Source organism: Lytechinus variegatus, chromosome 1 (genome assembly GCF_018143015.1).
Source record: "Lytechinus variegatus isolate NC3 chromosome 1, Lvar_3.0, whole genome shotgun sequence".
NCBI lineage: Eukaryota > Metazoa > Echinodermata > Echinoidea > Temnopleuroida > Toxopneustidae > Lytechinus > Lytechinus variegatus.
Window position 1 is genome coordinate 1621907 of NC_054740.1, and position 18875 is coordinate 1640781.

The 18875-nt window shown below is 38.8% G+C and overlaps 1 long non-coding RNA gene and 1 pseudogene across 2 annotated transcripts; both read right to left on the bottom strand.

The window, feature by feature from the left end:
* Positions 1 to 7538: 7538 nt before the first annotated feature.
* On the bottom strand, positions 7539 to 10465 carry LOC121406616 (annotated as a pseudogene).
* Positions 10466 to 10770: 305 nt separating this feature from the next.
* LOC121408485 lies at positions 10771 to 18286 on the bottom strand. Of its 2 annotated transcripts, none has more exons than XR_005969048.1 (5): positions 17994 to 18286; positions 17214 to 17300; positions 14991 to 15086; positions 12810 to 12896; positions 10771 to 11255 (listed from the first exon to the last, which is right to left on the bottom strand). It is a non-coding gene; the product is annotated as an uncharacterized LOC121408485 (long non-coding RNA). The 2 variants fall into 2 exon arrangements; XR_005969050.1 differs by having other exon boundaries at positions 12682 to 12896.
* Between the last annotated feature and the right edge of the window lie 589 nt (positions 18287 to 18875).

Below are 18875 nucleotides of genomic sequence, written 5' to 3' on the forward strand. Positions count from 1 at the left end.
GGGGTTCGCCAGTCATAATAATAGATGAGGGTCGCCAGTCATAATAGTAGAAGGGGTTCACCAGTCATAATAATGGATGAAGGTCGCCAGTCATAATAGTAGAAGGGGTTCGCCAGTCATAATAATGGATGATGGTCGCTATTCATAATAGTAGAAAGGGTTCGCCAGTCATAATGATAGATGAGGGTCGCCAGTCATAATAGTAGAAGGGGTTTGCCAGTCATAATAATGGATGAGGGTCGCCAGTCATAATAATGGATGAGGGTCGCCAGTCATAATAGTAGAAGGGGTTCGCCAGTCATAATAGTTGATGAGGGTCGCTATTCATAGAGAAGAAAGGGTTCGCCAGTCATAATGATAGATGAGGGTCGCCAGTCATAATAGTAGAAGGGGTTCGCCAGTCATAATGGTAGATGAGGGTCACCATTCATAATAGTAGCAGGGGTTCACCAGTCATAATGATAGATGAGGGTCGCCAGTCATAATAGTAGAAGGGGTTCGCCAGTCATAATAATGGATGAGGGTCGCCAGTCATAATAGTAGAAGGGGTTCGCCAATCATAATGGTAGATGAGGGTCGCTATTTGTAATAGTAGAAAGGGTTTGCCAGTCATAATGATAGATGAGGGTCGCCAGTCATAATACTGGATGATGGTCACTATTCATAATAATGGATGAGGGTCGCCACTCATAATAGGGGATGAGGGTCGCCAGTCATAATGGTAGAAGGGGTTCGCCAGTCATAATAATGGATGAGGGTCGCCAGTCATAATAATGGATGAGGGTCGCCAGTCATAATAAAGGATGAGGGTCGCCAGTCATAATAGGAGAAGTGGTTCGCCAGTCATAATGATAGATGAGGGTCGCCAGTCATAATAGTAGAAGGGGTTCGCCAGTCATAATGGTAGATGAGGGTCGCTATTCGTAATAGTAGAAAGGGTTCGCCAGTCATAATGATAGATGAGGGTCGCCAGTCATAATAGTAGAAGGGGTTCGCCAGTCATAATAATGGATGACGGTCGCTAGTCATAATAATAGATGAGGTTCGCCAGTCATAATAGTGGATGAGGGTCGCCAGTCATAATAGTAGAAGGGGTTCGCCAACATAATAGTTGATGAGGGTCGCTATTCATAATAGAAGAAAGGGTTCGCCAGTCATAATAATGGATGGGGGTCACCATTCATAATAGTAGCAGGGGTTCGCCAGTCATAATGATAGATGAGGGTCGCCAGTCATAATAGGAGAAGGGGTTCGCCAGTCATAATAATAGATGAGGGTCGCCAGTCATAATAGTAGAAGGGGTTCGCCAGTCATAATGGTAGATGAGGGTCGCTATTGATATTAGTAGAAAGGGTTCGCCAGTCATAATGATAGATGAGGGTCGCCAGTCATAATAGTAGAAGGGGTTCGCCAGTCATAATGGTAGATGAGGGTCGCTATTGATATTAGTAGAAAGGGTTCGCCAGTCATAATGATAGATGAGGGTCGCCAGTCATAATAGTAGAAGGGGTTCGCCAGTCATAATAATGGATGAGGGGGTTGCCAGTCATAATAGTAGAAGGGGTTCGCCAGTCATAATAGTTGATGAGGGTCGCTATTCATAATAGAAGAAAGGGTTCACCAGTCATAATAATTGATGGGGGTCGCCATTCATAATAGTAGCAGGGGTTCGCCAGTCATAATGATAGATGAGGGTTGCCAGTTATAACAGTAGAAGGGGTTCGCCAGTCATAATAATGGATGAAGGTCGCTAGTCATAATAGTAGAAAGGGGTTCGCCAGTCATAATACTGGATGACGGTCGCTAGTCATAATAATGGAAAAGGGTCGCCAGTCATAATAGTGGAAGAGGGTCGCCAGTCATAATAGTAGAAGGGGTTCGCCAGTCATAAAAATGGATGAGGGTCGTCAGTCATAACAATGGATGGGGTTCGCCAGTCATAATAGTGGATGACGGTCGCCAGTCATAATATTAGAAGGGGTTCGCCAGTCATAATAATGGATGAGGGTCGCCAGTCATAACAATGGATGAGGGTCGCCAGTCATGGCTTACTTCGAACCATCGGGCCTTCGCGTCGGGCCGCGTTATCGTCTAACCCGATCTTTCGTGAAGACAGCCCCTTTATCTACGAAAGGTCGGGTAAATCAGGTGGAAAAAATGTTATTTTTTGTAATGGTGGTCATTGACATAAGACTAATTCTTTACGTGAAAATTTAGGAAAAAGGAACCTTCAAATTACGAAGCATCGGGTAAAATCATTCTAAAACCATTTAACCCTAAAAAGACTGGGGGGGGGGGCTGATTCAGCCCCCCCCTCGACATTTTTCGTGATAAATCCGCTGTGCAAATTTTTTGACCGCGTCGCTCGCTGACTTTTTACCTTCAAATCTCGCGCAACTTTTGAGACCAAAATTGTGACCCCCGGGTACGCGGTTCCAAAATTACGCAACATTTCGTAAGTGCATGCAGACCCAAAATTACTCAAAAAGGTGAATTTGTGTACAAATCCAATGCAAATAGTGTTATTAGCCAAAATTCATAAATGTATCATTTTTTTTCCTTTTACTGCTCAAAATCAATTAATTTTATCTTGTTTATGGTCAAAATAAAGTCCCCGACAATTTCCATTGAAAAAACAATAGAAAACAAAAAGTCGAAAAACACAGAAATACATAAGAAATTTAGAAAACAATAGAATACATAAGAAAATAAATTTGATTTTGAATTTTTTTTAAATCAATTTGATCAGATGCCTATCTAGAGTATGCGAAACAAAAATTAGCATTTCAGGGGCATTATTTTATTAATTTGAGCAAACTTATGATTTTACGCATAAATTAGCATAATTAATGAGACATGAGATTTTTTGCCAAATTTGATGTTATAGTTTTGTAGATAATGCCATGGGTAACGCGTGTGCCAATTTTCGTCGCGATCGCGCGATCAACAGCCGAGATCATAAGGGGGGCTGAATCAGCCCCCCAGTCTTTTTAGGCGTCGAAATAGCCCAGTCTATTTAGGGTTAAGACGTAGGGGCGCCCTTATAGGGGACAGGGAGAGGAGAAAAGGAGAGAGAGAAAAGAACAAGGCTGAACAAGGAAAAAATAAAGCATGATGGGGAAAGGAAGGACTGGGTCATGGAACTATATAATACCTACATCTTTTTTTGTTTTGTTTATAAATGTAATTGTAATATACCCCTATTTTTCAATTTAAAACGTAGTCATGTATGGGTCCCCCCCCTTCAAAATATCCTGGCGCCGCCCTATTCATTGTTTTAAAGGCCTACGTAATTAATCCATGGCAAGCCGTTTAGTTTTATCCAGACTTTAGTTTGTCCAATGACCCTTGGTCTATAGATATATCATCACATCGTACCATTGCAGTTATCAATTTCAGCTACTCCCCAAGTTGGTCCAGTGCTATTCAGTTCTGTTTGTCTGACCATTCGACCTAAATAGCTGTTGTTTAATATCAATTGTGCTTCTTAATAGAATTTCGAGCTATTTTCTTTTAATGTCACCTCCTCCCCGCCATGACTGTATTTTCTACTCATCATACACCGACAAGGACAAATTGTGCACAGAACTCGCCATCAAAAGTTTCAGTGATTATTTTATCACATTTATTTGCAGAAAAGTAGAACATGAAAGTTTCATTGTAACGCATAAAACATCAAGAAGAAAAAGTAAACCAAAACAAAGGGATTCCTGCTGCATGCAATCAAGTTTGTCCGTCATCACAAGTTACACTTTCATGTTTGCCATTAAGTTCGATTCAATGAGGTTGATGTTCGGAAAGGTGAAAAAGTGGGGTGTTATTCGGAACATAAAGAAATGCATAAAATGGGCTAAAATTGTTCTTTTTCTGTATACAACTTAAAATTCTTTTATCAAAATTGTTTCATATCGATTGTATAATGTTTTCTTCACAAGAGAAAAGGGAAAATCATATACACATGTACAATTATTTATAACCCATTCAAAAATTATAACTTCATATTTAGACCCTTGAGAAAACTGAAGCAGTAAAACCCAAGGATTCATTGTGAAATGGAATGGTATTAGGGGAAAAAAAACACAACCTTCTTGTTTGGCATGGCTGCCAATTATGGTTGACATGGCAACAAAAGATATCAGGCAAGACAGGCACACCAAAGTTATCATGGTTATGCATCAAATTGTTTCCTATACAATTTTAGAAAAGGTCAGCAAATTTTCTAGAAAAAATGCTCTTAAGGTGCAGGAGGACTGTAGGGGACACAATGTGCCCCCTCCCCTCCCCTGGCTACAATAATGCTCAATGCACACATGTATATATGTTTGATCCATAGAATTATATTAACTCTATGCTGTTAGATCTGATTTTATCTCACAATTATCAAGAAAATGTGTCACTTGTTATATGCAATTACTGCAGTGGTGTAGGTTAGAGGAAGGGGGGATGCACATTGCTCTGGCTTGGGCAAAGTGACTAATTAATACATAGAGAAAAAAATACGTGACAATGCAAACTGCAAGAGCCCCTCTACCACCCTGCACTCCAAGATGGAGGCTTTCCCTTTTCATTTATTGCATATACATGTAACTTTGATGCCACCACTACTCCCCTCCTCCATACCAAAATCACCATGCTGTTATTAATTATAATTTAGTGATCATCCAGCTGAATACTATAAGTTAACTACTTTCTAACAGTAAAAAAATTGAACAATATCATGAAAATGCCTCTGCCTTTACTAAGTGGCAGAGGCATTAAACTATCAAACACAGAAACAAAAGCCATCTTTGATGCTCTGCATAACTTGGCAAGATTAAAAGAATAGTAAAACAGAGTATTTAAACTCAACTAAAAGAAAACCTTCCTGTCATATTGACATTAATGACCAAAAACACATGCACCTGCAAACCTGATGAGTTGCTGAAATTTAAACAAGATTAGGCAAACTAAATATGTTCTCACTTCAATCTGTCTTGTCATCAACGTTATGAGACTCATGAAGGATCTGACCAGCTAAGAAAGATATCAGGTGGAGGCATAAAAAACAATGACATAAACTGCAGACAGTACTTTAAATGCATAACAGGGGATATTCAGCCTGGCATCAAGTGGAAGTGAAAAATAAACAAAAACCAATCAAGCAAAAACAAGTAAAAAATATTACAAGAAACAAATTAAATTGTAGAACTTTATGAAGTATTTGCATAATTTCATGAAACGGTTGTAAAGGTTGTATGCAAACTAGCTAGGAGTTTATGATATTGGCTGATTATTCCCTATAGAAATCTATAAATTAATAGCAATATATCACATTTTGAGCTTTTGGTTGAATGCTCATGAAAAAATTGCAAAAGACACTGTAACTTAATTAAGTGGTCTAAAACCTGGGCATAAATGTGCAGAAATGATTGAACAAAGTTAGAGTATCGAAGTTCTATTCAAACTTACATCAAACTGCTATATGTTAAGTGCTCTTTACTTCTGTTTGTAAACCTGCTCCTCTAGAATTACCAGACATTTCTATCAATGTTCAAAATGTGAAGATTAAATCTGGAATATGCTTTCAAGCATGGACTTTAGTATGGTCAGCAACATGCCATAAATGATATCTCCACAAGTAATTTGAATAAAAAAAACAAAAACAACAACTGTGGGCAGCATGACAGTGGACAGACCAGTAAGCTGATATTAGGTCACCCTCCTTATTATCATGGACTGTCTGTAATCAGATGCACATTTCTGGAAAATGCTAAATCATGTAAGTCAGAATGAAGTGAAATAGTAAAACTGCTTTTCAACAACTGATGTAGGCTAAAATACTAATCTCATGCACACAATGACTAAAAATATTAGTAACCAGTCAAGTCACAAGTGTAACAATGTGTCCAATAATGTGTCTAACTGCCTAGCTTGTGTGCTTGCTGGTAAATTTTAATACATATATTGACCTCATTTGACCTCTAACCTATTTAAATGTACTTCTACGACCTAGCTTTCACCAAGTAGAGGTCCATTTAAGGTTTATTGTGAAGTTATCTACCCCAACAATAAAAATAGAAACTAAAAGTGTATGCTTCCTGTAGAGTACAGTGTACCTTGACCTTGAGGTAACCTTCTACTCTGGCATGGGTTCCCCATCATATACCTTCCAAGTAAGGTCAAAACTCAAACCATCAATTTTCCATTACCATCCCAGATAGATGGACACCACTCAAGATCTATTAAAAATAGAAAAAAAAGTGAAATATAAAACAACTATGTCATGTACTTTATATGAAATCAACATTGCTACTCAGGCATACAATGTATGTTTAGATAAAATCCGAAAGACAGATTTATAATTCAGAAGACATTTTATATGTAGTACATGTACTAGACTAGAGTGGTAAAATGTTCGTGTCACTTCATGTGTTCTTGAAAGTATGAAATGAACTTCAACAGTGTTACAAATGCAATCCTGAACTGTATGTGATACTTGAACCCAAATAATAAACTTGACTTTAGGCTTCAAATCAGGATGCTTTGTTATAGCATTAACAATACATTATACAGGAGACAATATACATGTAATATCAGTAGATATTACATGTAATATCTACTGACATATACATGTATTACATGACTTAACCTTTAAAAATCAAGATCAATATTATGATTAGCCTCACAGTAATGAACAGACAAACCTTCGATGGTATCAATTTAATCTGTGAATAAGTTTTAAGCTGATAAATACAAACATCAAATAACCAGAAGCTAAAAGAGTGATACAGCCAATCAATTGTTGACCACATAAAAAATGGCCTGCTGCCAATGCAAGAAAAATTAGGGACCTGCACACTTAAAAAGGTCTTTACAAATATTAATTTTCGCATTTTGTCTATTAATATTACATTGGTTAAATGACAGATATAAATGGTAAACAAAATAGCCATGCTACTCACCCTAAAATAAAGATAAAAGCTTAATTATTTCCAACTGTTATAACAGTGTATCTACCCAACTTTCATACTGTATACTTATTCAAGAAAAGAACAAGCCATGGAATCGATGTAAACCTCTCACATAACTCATTATTGAAGTAGTGTAATGTGATTAAGTATGGAAGTGACAGTGTATCTTTGCAAGAGGTTTTTGCACTTACCATCCTACCACTGTTCAGTACTATTTTTTCTTGTACAGTAAGTATTCTCTCTCTCTAACAACCAAATAACAGTTGTTAATTCTCATGGTATTTGAGTGTTTGTTCTGCATGTACACATCTTCATTATTTAGGCAATATCAAGACCAAAATTTCTCAGAATAACTTTGTGGTCGGGGTCCAAATGCTCAAGAACTTCATCATGCACAATTACGTCCTTCAATTCAGTATAAGGATAGGTTATTCTCAGACAATTCAGTTTCAAATGGTAATATGTTGGTACAAGGCTCTTTGAATGCATGACAGAACCTGTCAGTCTGTCCACCAACTGTCTGATGTCCATTTTCTTCAACACTATATCATGTGGAGGCATATTCATCTTCTGTCCAAACTCCTGCTTTCATCCATAGCAGCGTTTGATGACACCCACTTTACGAGCAATGCAGAAAGGCTGTTCTTGACTGGGTTTGGGGATAACTGTCGTGACAGGTTGGGACACTTTGTTATTGCTACCTCTTCTCTTATTTGCACTCTTTTTTTTACCACTGTCAGAACATTGTTTCTGGAGAACGTCATTGGCTAGATTAACAGATGATGCTCTCTTTTTAGTATTGACTCTGCAGAGGAAGGCTGCCAATTTGTCCTTTTGTTCAGCAACTGCTAAGGTATGTTCGCAAAACAGACGATTGTGTAGGATGAATGATCTGCATTGCCTGTCACAAACATACAAGTCATTGTGCCATGACACTTTGAAGTGATCCTTTCCATCAAAGCAAATGGATTGAGAACTGGTAGATGGAAAGTCAACGATACTATGACTACAATCAATGATCTTACCAGCCTTGCTCCAGACAGCTTGCAATTCATACTGAGTAAATCCTCCGATTCCACTTTCTTCTGGAGATATTGAAAGCTCCTTAGCTGACTGTTCTGGTACACTAAGTTTCGCTCTCTCTAGTAGTACTCTCTTTTCCTCTGACTTCATATGAGACCATTCTAATGGTGTTCTTTCAAGACACTTCTTGGCTGGTCGTCTCTCACCTAAGCCTATGATTGACATTTCCAGTTCTGTGTACTTTGACTTGACAAAGTCCTCAAGGCTATCGACAAGATCGTTCCATGACTTCTTGCCACCAACCCACTTGGACAGCATAGAATTCATACACTCACAATCATTCGTACTATACTGGCGCGGTGGATCTCCCATTCCTGCTTGCTGCCTTAATGGTTTCAACATGCATTCTTTCACTTCTTGGGATTTGTATTGCTTGAACCAATTCGTAAATGCAGGAGGCCTTCCTGTCTCTTCTGTTTCCATTTGGTAGACAAATTGAGAAGAGCCTCTTCATACTCCTTGTCACTACTGCTGTCTACAAGTCCCTCGTAACGTGCTTCATGGACTTCTTCCCCATAGATCGATCTGAGAATTTTTGCAGTGTTCTTGTGCACTCCAAGTTTCTCAAGCTTGCTTTGCACGTTTCTTTTGTGATGGATCATGCAGAGAAGATGTTTGGAATTGGAAAAGCTTGGTGAGCTTTTCAGACCCTTGTACATTGCACTCTCCCCATCTGTCCCGAAAAAGGGTACATGTTCATTTCCCAGAGCTTTGGAAATCTGGTGTCCAAAGTACTGATACGTTTCAGTATCTCTTCTTGCATGCAACAATACTGGGCCTGGCATGAGTACATTTTTTGCATTCCGTTTATTCAGAAAATCTTGATGTCTGTATGACGCAACAGTGACATACATTTGCCCAAGGTCAAATGTACCATCAAACGAAATGATACTGCCTGCTGCACAATTTCTCTTCATGTCTTCGATTTGTTTGTTTGTGTAAACGACACATCTAGGATGAGGGCCTTTGGACATGTTGGACTTATCATTGACGAATTCAACACTCCTTACAAATTCTCCAGATGCATTCTTCTCAATTAGTTTGTTGAAATCAGTTTTCTTCTTCCCTCCTGAACCGTGCCGGTAGATCTGCTGCCTGTCACGAGGCAATGACGAAAATGCATCTACTCCCACACTACCACCCTGCATTTTGAACTTCTCGTTCAGCTTGTCCTGTGCTGACTGACATGATGGCTTCTTCAGTTCTTCAATCAAGGCCTTCTTTGATCGGATGAAGGGGCTATCATTCTTTCTGCAGTGACCATGAGCCGTCATTCTTAATGCTGTCTTCTGTCCTCTCCACTCATATCGTATTAAGACGACTGGACATTTCTGCACTCCATCCCTTTGTAGCTCATATATTGTCCTGAAAAATCCAGGGGTATCACGGTGGGGATAATACCTCCGGAGAAGTGTGTATCTTTCAGTACCAGTCTTGGGACCCATTTTTAACCAAAATATGTTGTGTTCACCATCCACGGCCAACTCACATCGGGAATAACTGGGTTTTTTGTATTTGCCGGTCTCGTCGCATGTAAGGTCCTGGTCAAATTCAAGACTGGAAGTATCCACAAGAAAGGCGAATTCATCGTCACATGCTACTGGAACACCAGGGTTTACCTTGGTAGCTGTGGATAGCATCAGTGAAGCTACACTTGTGCTATCCCTGAAGAAAGCTTTGCTGGCTTTGATGGCATGCCATTTCTCCCGGTAGAGCATACATTCAAACTGGCTGTTGGCTGTCTTCACGCGCTTCGGTTCATTCGGCTGAATGAACTTTGGCCGAGACCTGGTGACAGAAACAAACAAATTCTATTAAAGTGTACTGAACTTCATACATGCAGTTCTGCAAACATAATGTAGAACACATATTCCCTTTACATTGATATTCTATCACGGGTGACATCGATAACCGATTCTTTTTCCCCAGTATCCCCCCTATCCATAATAATACTGTCAGTTCAAGTTTATTATCTAAATGGAATGTTGTACAAGACATCCAGAAAAAGAAATACATGTATAAGAACTTGCTTATCTTGCCTGTTTCAGGAAATGGGAGGGCCAATATACCACATCACAGTAATCAGATGACACATTCAGTTACTCCATTACATTTCAATTGTCCCTTTGGAATAGATATATTCTACATAAAGGTCATTCCTCCATATCATATTTACTTTCATAAATAATTTGGCAATGATTCGTGTGTTCAAAAGAGTAAGTTAACCTGTTGAGTATTTAACTTTGTATTTCCCATATGCTTGATGCAGGGACCACCAGGTTCCCATAACCAAACACTTAATTTGGGAGATATATTTTGCAGTAAATCTCAAAGTTACAAGTGATCTGTGGTAGCTGGAAACTTCAATAATTTAGAGATATAGCTATACGTTTCTACCTTTTCTGAACTCTTGCAGTAGAACAGCTGGGCATGTCATCTCTCTCATCATCAGATGAAATGATTATAGTGCTATGTGTATGAAAACAAAAGAATGGAATATAAGTTCACTTTTAAAGCCATTTATCAAAAAACATGTCAATACATTTTTTTTCGAATGCAGACATTCTTAGAAAATACATGTGTAACGAATGACATATAGTGTTTTATCCAATTATTAGGCCTACTAAACTATATTTTGAACCATCAATACTGCAGGTTGAATCATGATATAGTTCGATGAAATCAACAGACTGAATAAATAAATTTGAATGCTAAAATTAAAAAAAAAATCAAGATGGAACAGTCTGCTGTCTATCTCTAAATAATAAACCAATTCCAGTGGATTCAGTTTATGTGAAAAGAGAAAATTGGTTTTAAATACCGGTACATTGAAATTACTATTCATTAAAGGCACAAAGGTTTATTGTGTTTCCCCTTTAAACCATGTACTGGGCACATGTAAAGCTGTAATATCTGACCCTTATTTCATCACTAAGAAAATTACATCACAGAAAAAGCCATGACCCCAAGTACACCTCCTTGATATTACTAGCCATTCTCAAACGGTCAGATTACCTCTCTTTTTTGGCTACTGGCTTTTCTTTAAGATACAACTTATATTTTAATCTCATCATTCCATTATTTGGGAGGAAATTTCTTCATGTGTGATACTTGCTGAAAAATTCAATAAGAGATCCTTTTCCCTACCTTTCCTGAACTGTTGCAGTAGAGTAGCTTGGCATGTCATCTATCTCGATGTCATCCGATGAAATGATTATAGTGCTATATGTAAGAAAACAAAAGAATTTGGACTATGGACTAAGTTCACTTACAAAGTCTAATTTCAATATACATGTAAATACATAGTTGAAAATTCATTTCTTTTTCATTGTAGGGAAAGAAATGCCTGAACAGAACGCCATTGGCGCCTCATGGTAATGTTTAACTTTTACTGGGCCAAGCTTAATAATAAGGCCAAGCCTTAATAAAAGCTCTGAAGAAGAATATGCTAATTAAAAGCATGGCCTAATAAAAGAGGAACCAATTAGAAGCTACGCTCTAAACTCGTGTGCATTGTGCATTTCTGTAAATATACAACAGCTTTGCAACTCTCCTTGATAAAAAAAATAAATGTGAAATCAGATGAATGATAGTAGTGTCCTACCCCCCCCCTTTTAAAAAAAAATTTGCAAAGTTTGAAAAATGGCTCCACTGGGAAATGAAACTGGGTCCTTGCCTTTAATAACAATGCCTCAACCCCCAGACAAAAAAAAATACATGGATTCTCCACTGTGCACAGTCCAAATTAATGCCTTCGCCCTTGTCTCATATCACACATTCATGGAAATCTTTCAAAAACTCTGATAATCTAAGAGGATCATTGTCACTCCCATATAAGGACAACAAGTCATTTCCATGTATGTGACCTTTGACCTCTGCCCCAAAAACTAATGAGACCATCATCACTCCAATATATACACAAGTTGATACATTCAATGCTTCTTTAGTTATTGCAAGAACAAAAACGGAATAGAAGGACTAACATAAAACATAATGCCTCCAGCACACACCTCCGGGGATGGAGGCAAAAAAAAACTAGATGAATCTTCGACCACGCGTGGTCGAACTTTATACCTCCGCCATTACCAAATCAGAAGTAAATGGCACTTCATGTTGATTTATTTTCATTTATACAATGACATCTTTGACCTTGACCTTTGACCTTGTGACCCTCAAATCTTATCAGATCACTGTCTCTCCCATATGCATACATGTGCTTAGTTTGAGGTTGATCGGTCGAATGGTTGTTGAGTTCTGGTGAAAACGAACCATTTCTATGTACATAACGACCTCTATGACCTTTGACCTTTGACCTTGTGACCCCAAAATCTAATCAGATCATTGTCCCTCCCATATGCATACATGAGCCAAGTTTGAAGTTGATTCGTCAAACGGTTCTTAAGTTATTGCGAGAACGAAAAAAGGACGGACCCACGGACGGACGGACGACCCGAAAACATAATGCCTCCGGCAACCACCTACGGTGGGCGGAGGCATAAAAAAGACTATTATTCTCTCAAATGATTTGACAATGGCATGAAAGGGTTACATCATTACAGTTTAAGGACAAAACAGATTAAAACAGATTAAAATCTAAAATGTAAATCTAAATATAATAGTTAAGGCCTGCTGTCTACACAGTATATACCTAATAAACCCATTCCACTGTATTCACATTCTTAGCATCAATAGAGAAATCAGCTTCAAATACACTGTGAAGAATGATCTTCATGGATGGTTGCTGAGAACTTCAATAAGAAATATCTGTTTTCCTACCTTTCCTGAACTCTTGCAGTAGAGCAGCTTGGCATGTCATCTAGATCTATCTCTTTGTTGTCATCAGATAAGAGTGTTGAAGTAGTACTATACAAAACAAAACAAAACAAAAGATTAGACTTTAAGTTCACTTTTGAAGCCATTTACTTGCTAAGTACAAACCAAAACTTGATCAAACATTTGCTTATAGTATGGATTTAAACATTTGTGAGCTAAAAAGCATATAAAATCGCACCACATACATGTGTATCCACCCCCTGTTAAGTTGAAAAGAAATTAAACCATTCTGACCATATTTGCTACAAGTTTGCTTCAGAATGGAGATCCAGGAAGTAGAATGTGTTTGATCAGTGGCGGATCCAGAGGGGGGCGCCCCGGGCGCGCCCCCCCCCCCCTATTTTCGCCGGATTTTTTTATTTTTTTTGATGGTTATATTTACTGGATTGGTACAATGTAGTCAATTTCAAGGGCTAGATCTAGTCAAAACTATATTTTAACTTACGCTCATGGCCTTTGTGTTCGCACAAATGCACCTCTGTCATACTGTATTGCAATATGTAAATTTCGGAATTCCAGGGCGCGCAAGTCGATTGGTTGGAAAGTTGCACCACTTGTAATCGGGAGTTGCAGTGCAGTGACCAGTGTGAAGATGTTGGATTGGATATCATTTTTTCCCGAAATTTTGTGTTTTTTGTAACATGCGTTTGTCCGTCTTTATGGCAAATACATGTAAATTGTAACAGATTGCGAGAGAAAGTGTCAACGATGCGAATGATAATGTCTATCCCCGAGATTATTCTTCACTCAAAGATGAAGCCCTATATCGGGCGCCACGTGCGCAGCATTATCATTCTGCCTTGGTCATGTACGTTTTCACTGAAATGTATAGGTCAGACATATTTGTATTTAATGTAAACTAACTTTTACACTTTCTGGTAGATTCAGAGGCATATTATCCAGGGCGCCCCAACTAAGTTTCGCCGAAGCAATCATTCCAACGAATTATCAAGGAGCAAAATTGTATATTCTCATTCACCAGTCGACCCCACTCCGCGTTTGCTGTGTATAGGCAGCTATAGACCAATTTCACGGCCGGTTTATGTATTTGGCCCTCTATCGGCGACGCCATTGCTGCGGTGGGCAAGTGCGCTGACCGCGATTGGCTCTGTGTACAAATTCAATGAAAGATTACAGATAAGCTCTGATATTGTGTCATTAACTTCATCATAAATCAATAAAATAAAGCATGGACACCTGGGTAGACGATGTAAGACAATGGCCATATCTGACCGATGAAGGTATGATGAATTTTTGCACTTTGGCTACTTTTTCCCCTTAGTTTTGTCAGTAAAAGTGAGTTGATGATGACCAAGAATCGCTGTTGGTTTTCATCAGGGAGCTCACTACTTGTTGCTAGTAAATTGTGTTAGAGTAGCGGGAGAGTGAACGAGACTTAGAGTGAGAGAGAGGATGAGAGAGGGGAGGGGGGGAGTATGTGTGAGAGGAGGGGGATAGTGAGAGGGGAGAGGGGAAAGGGGGGGGGGGCTAGCGAGAGAGTGTGTGAGAGGGAGAGAGAGGGATAGTGTAATACAGAGAAGGGGAAAGTGAGAGGGAGAGAGAGGGATAGTGTGAGATAGAAAGAGAGAGAGAGAGAGAGAGAGAGAGGGACTGATATTTCCATCTAAGCATGATCAAATAAATCCCCCCTCCCTCCCCCTTCCCCACAAAAAAACACCACTACCACATTTTATGCAGGCCTATAAGTATCCAAAAGGAAGGGGGCAAGGCAGAGAGGAAGGAGAAAGGAGGAAGGGGAAGAGAGGGCCAGGGCCCTGTTTCATAAAAAGTTGTTATGATAGCAACTCCTGCTGGAATGTTAACTACCATGGTAACAGTGAGAATGCCCATTTCATAAAAAAAGTTATGATAGCAACTCTTGCTGGAATGGCAACTTTTATTATAAAAGCCAATCAGGAAGCAGAATTCTCACTTTTGCCATGGTAGTTACCATTCCAGCAGGAGTTGCCATCATAGCAACTCTTTATGAAACAGGGCCTTGAATGGCTTTTTTTGGTGAAAGTTGTCATTCCAGCAAGAGTTATTGTAACAGCTCTTTATGAAATAAAATAAAGTATTCTAGATAGTAAGATAGAAAACTGATAGAAAAATAGATATTCTTACCTTTGCTCTGTTCCTGCTCCTGAGCAGCTAAGGTTTGGTAATATGTTTCCTTCCTCATCGGATGAGCAATCCATATCAGAAAGGCAATCCATGATGCTAATAAAGTAAGAAAATATTTTTCAATTTTGTAAAGATGGCTGTACACAATCTAGGGTGTCCAGTGAAGCTAGTCACTAATCCCCCCACCCATTACTAATTTTTTGGTTTAAAAAAAGTTAAGCAAATAATGTGAAAAGAAATGGTTGCACCCCATCCTCATTGCCAAACCACCATCTAAAATTCTTCTGTAGTTTCACTGTCAGCCTGAGAACAAATACCGGTAAGCCTAATCTCATTGTTCCTCTTAAATGAATAAGACTAGAGAGCAAGGGAGGTATCAATTATTATTCCCTCTGGATACTGTAGTGTAGGTGCCCCCTGTTCTCCAGAATTACTGTCTCTACCTCTTTGAACAGGCTGCTTCATGTATCCACATTTCATTTCCTTTGACACCAGACGCGTCAATCCATTTTTCGGATTGGGGGAGGGGGGGGAGGGGGCAAGACGACCAAGCGGAGATGAACCCAAGCGAGCAAGCAAAAAATAAAAAAAATCTTGTTATGAGAGAAGGGTTTAGTGTTCATACAGGCATAAATGATACGTAATATATATATATGTATATGGTTACCTCGCTGCCACACATATGAACTCTATTTTGTCACATCGCTGGTCCATTGTTGCTGCCCCAAACCACTCTGTTTTTTAATATTATGAGCGAGCGAAGCGAGTGAGGAAGCACACAGTCTTTTATGGTAGATGAAGTAAACCCTTCGGCAAATTGCGCTGTGAGCCAATGAAACATCTACATTATCTTTTCGGTCTCATCTCACCGAATCTGTTTGCTTTCAAAACCATTAATATGAAACGAACAAGCGCAGCGAGCGAGGAAAAATATACCCTTTCCATATGATAGAAGTGTTATTTCGTCATCATAATAATGTGATAAAAATGTGATATTATAATCATTATCATCAGAATAAACCTGTCATGCCTGTATGATATCTCAATAATACATCCAATCACCTGTGTGACAAATATGAAACTGTTTTATTATAGCTACCTCGCTTGCAGTCCGAATCCATTCTCTTTCTACCATAGCGAGCAAAGCCAACGACCGATCCCGGCAAAATTATATGGATTCGTCCCAAAATCTTTGTCACCCACCTTGCTGCCTAAATATAATATTTTGGAATCTCGCTGCTATGATAAGCTACTTGCTGCCCGAAATCATCTTGTATCTAGCTTTTACCAGTGAGAGTAGCGAGCGAGTTAATAATAATAATAATAATAATAATAATAATAATAATAATAATAATAATAATAATAATAATAATAATAATAATAATAATAATAATACATTGTATTTATAAAGCGCTTAATACGTGATGTTTCTAAGCGCTTTACAAAACAATTAAGTAACATACATCAATAACATTGGACAGTTAACATACAAGAAAGGAAATGTACGGTGTAAAGTATTTTCATAAAACAAATTACAAATTAGCTAAGAAAACTGCCTACTCAAGTTGGGAAGTACATGAACAAATAATGAAAATAATAAAAACTATGACGTTTATTAATTAATTAAATAGTTCGAAGAAAAATATGTTTTTGTTTTGCGTTTTTTTTTTAAATCCAGGCCGTTATCTCCTGAAAGTTTATCTATTTTTAGGTGAACTGGCCGCTTGATTTCTGGGAGTGATATTTTGTTTGGTTATATTACTTCCTATGGGTAGAAGAATAATATAACATTAGATAGAAACAGAAGATGCAAACCGATTTCCATTCATAATAATAGTAATTATCATCGGCATTGGTTAAGATACTTAAATGCAAGCGAGCGAGCGCTTCCCAATGTCCCATTTTCTTTCTTTTTTCTTGTTTTACGCTTTCATTTCACTACCTTCCTTCCTTTTCCTTTCTATTCTATTCTCTTTTTTTTTTTTGGGGGGGGGAATTATCGGGGGGGAATGGTATCTTTGCCCCCCCCCGAAATTTTCTTGGGGGGCAACTGCCCCCCCCCCCCCCCCCCCCGGATCGACGCCTCTGTTTGACACCATGCAAACTTTACATCTTCATTAGATTTCAGTTTTGAAGGAAAATCTGTGTCTGGAAATCTATATCAGATGACTTTCAATCCCCCCCTCTGGAAAAGATATAGGTCTAGATCTATTCTATTCTTACCTTTGCCCTTTTTTTTGCTCGTCACTCTTCAGTAGCTAGCATCAGATCAATAGATCCATGGCATGAAGGCCGAAGTAGTAGAAAAATCTAGAAGAAAACGTTTCAAAAAACAATTATAGCAAATTAAAAAATCCCACATGAGTTCAATTGACTGTTTGTGCTTTTTATAGTGATTCTTGTCATTCTAGGCTATTGAGAGGCATTTAATAAATGGGAAGGTTAGATCTACTCATGTCTGACACTTCTGACTCTGGTGAGTGGCGAGTCCATATCCTGCATTAAGTTACATAGTTCAATTAAGTTCAAGTTCTATTTTTAAAAACCCAAACAAATATGAATAAATACATAAATCATTGGTCCAGAAATATCAAAGGTATGCATGAAAGCTTTTAAGGACCCCTACTAGGAAGCACTACTCACTAGCCTATGGCCGATCACCAAAACACGTGCAAGAGGCACAGGTGACATTAACACAATTCAATACATCCTACTTCTAGTATTCTTCTCTAGAAGTATAGCATTGAATACTTCTGCCCGAAAGTCTGGGGAAGATGCTGCGTGTGCGTTGGTGTCGGAGGGAAATTCAGCCGTAACGTCAACTCTCGACGATGAAAACATTTTCAAAGTGCAGGAGTTGATTACACCATAATCTCATGATATACAACCTAGGTCAGCTATTTCAAAATGTTAAGGAATTAAAGGAAATTTCCCACAACACTATGACTTATCATGAATAAATTCCATTTTTCGACAATTTAGCGAAATTTAAACTGTACTCACCTCTAAACTTCTCAAGGCAAAGGCTGACTTTGTGCGGATTGAATGCTAGTTTTTATTCAAGCCGTTTTCATCATATTTATTTGTTGTAGAAATGTGCGTGAAGGACGCGACCCTTCGTATATTTGCTGGCTAAATTTTACGAAGAGTCGGGTTAATGCACCCAACTATTCGTAGATTTAACGGGTATATTTCACAAATGGTAAACCCGACCTTTCGTAAATAAATGTGGCTGTTTTCACGAAAGGTCGGGTTACGCGATAACGCGGCCCGACGCGAAGGCCCGATGGTTCGAAGTAAGCCGCCAGTCATAATGGTAGAAGGGGTTCGCCAGTCATAATAATGGATGAGGGTCGCCAGTCATAATAATGGATGAGGGTTGCCAGTCATAATAGTAGAAGGGGTTCGCCAGTCATAATAGTTGATGAGGGTCGCTATCCATAATAGAAGAAAGGGTTCACCAGTCATAATAATGGATGGGGGTCGCCAATCATAATAGTAGCAGGGTTCGCCAGTCATAATAATGGATGAGGGTCGCTAGTCATAATAGTAGAAAGGGTTCGCCAGTCATAATGATAGATGAGGGTCGCTAGTCATAATAGTAGAAAGGGTTCGCCAGTCATAATAATGAATGAGGGTCGCCAGTCATAATAGGAGAAAGGGTTCGCCAGTCATAATAATGGATGAGGGTCGCCAGTCATAATAGGAGAAAGGGTTCGCCAGTCATAATAATGGATGAGGGTCGCCAGTCATAATAGGAGAAAGGGTTCGCCAGTCATAATAATGGATGAGGGTCGCCAGTCATAATACTAAAAGGGGTTCGCCAGTCATAAAAGTAGAAGGGGTTCGCCAGTCATAATGGTAGATGAGGGTCGCTATTCATAA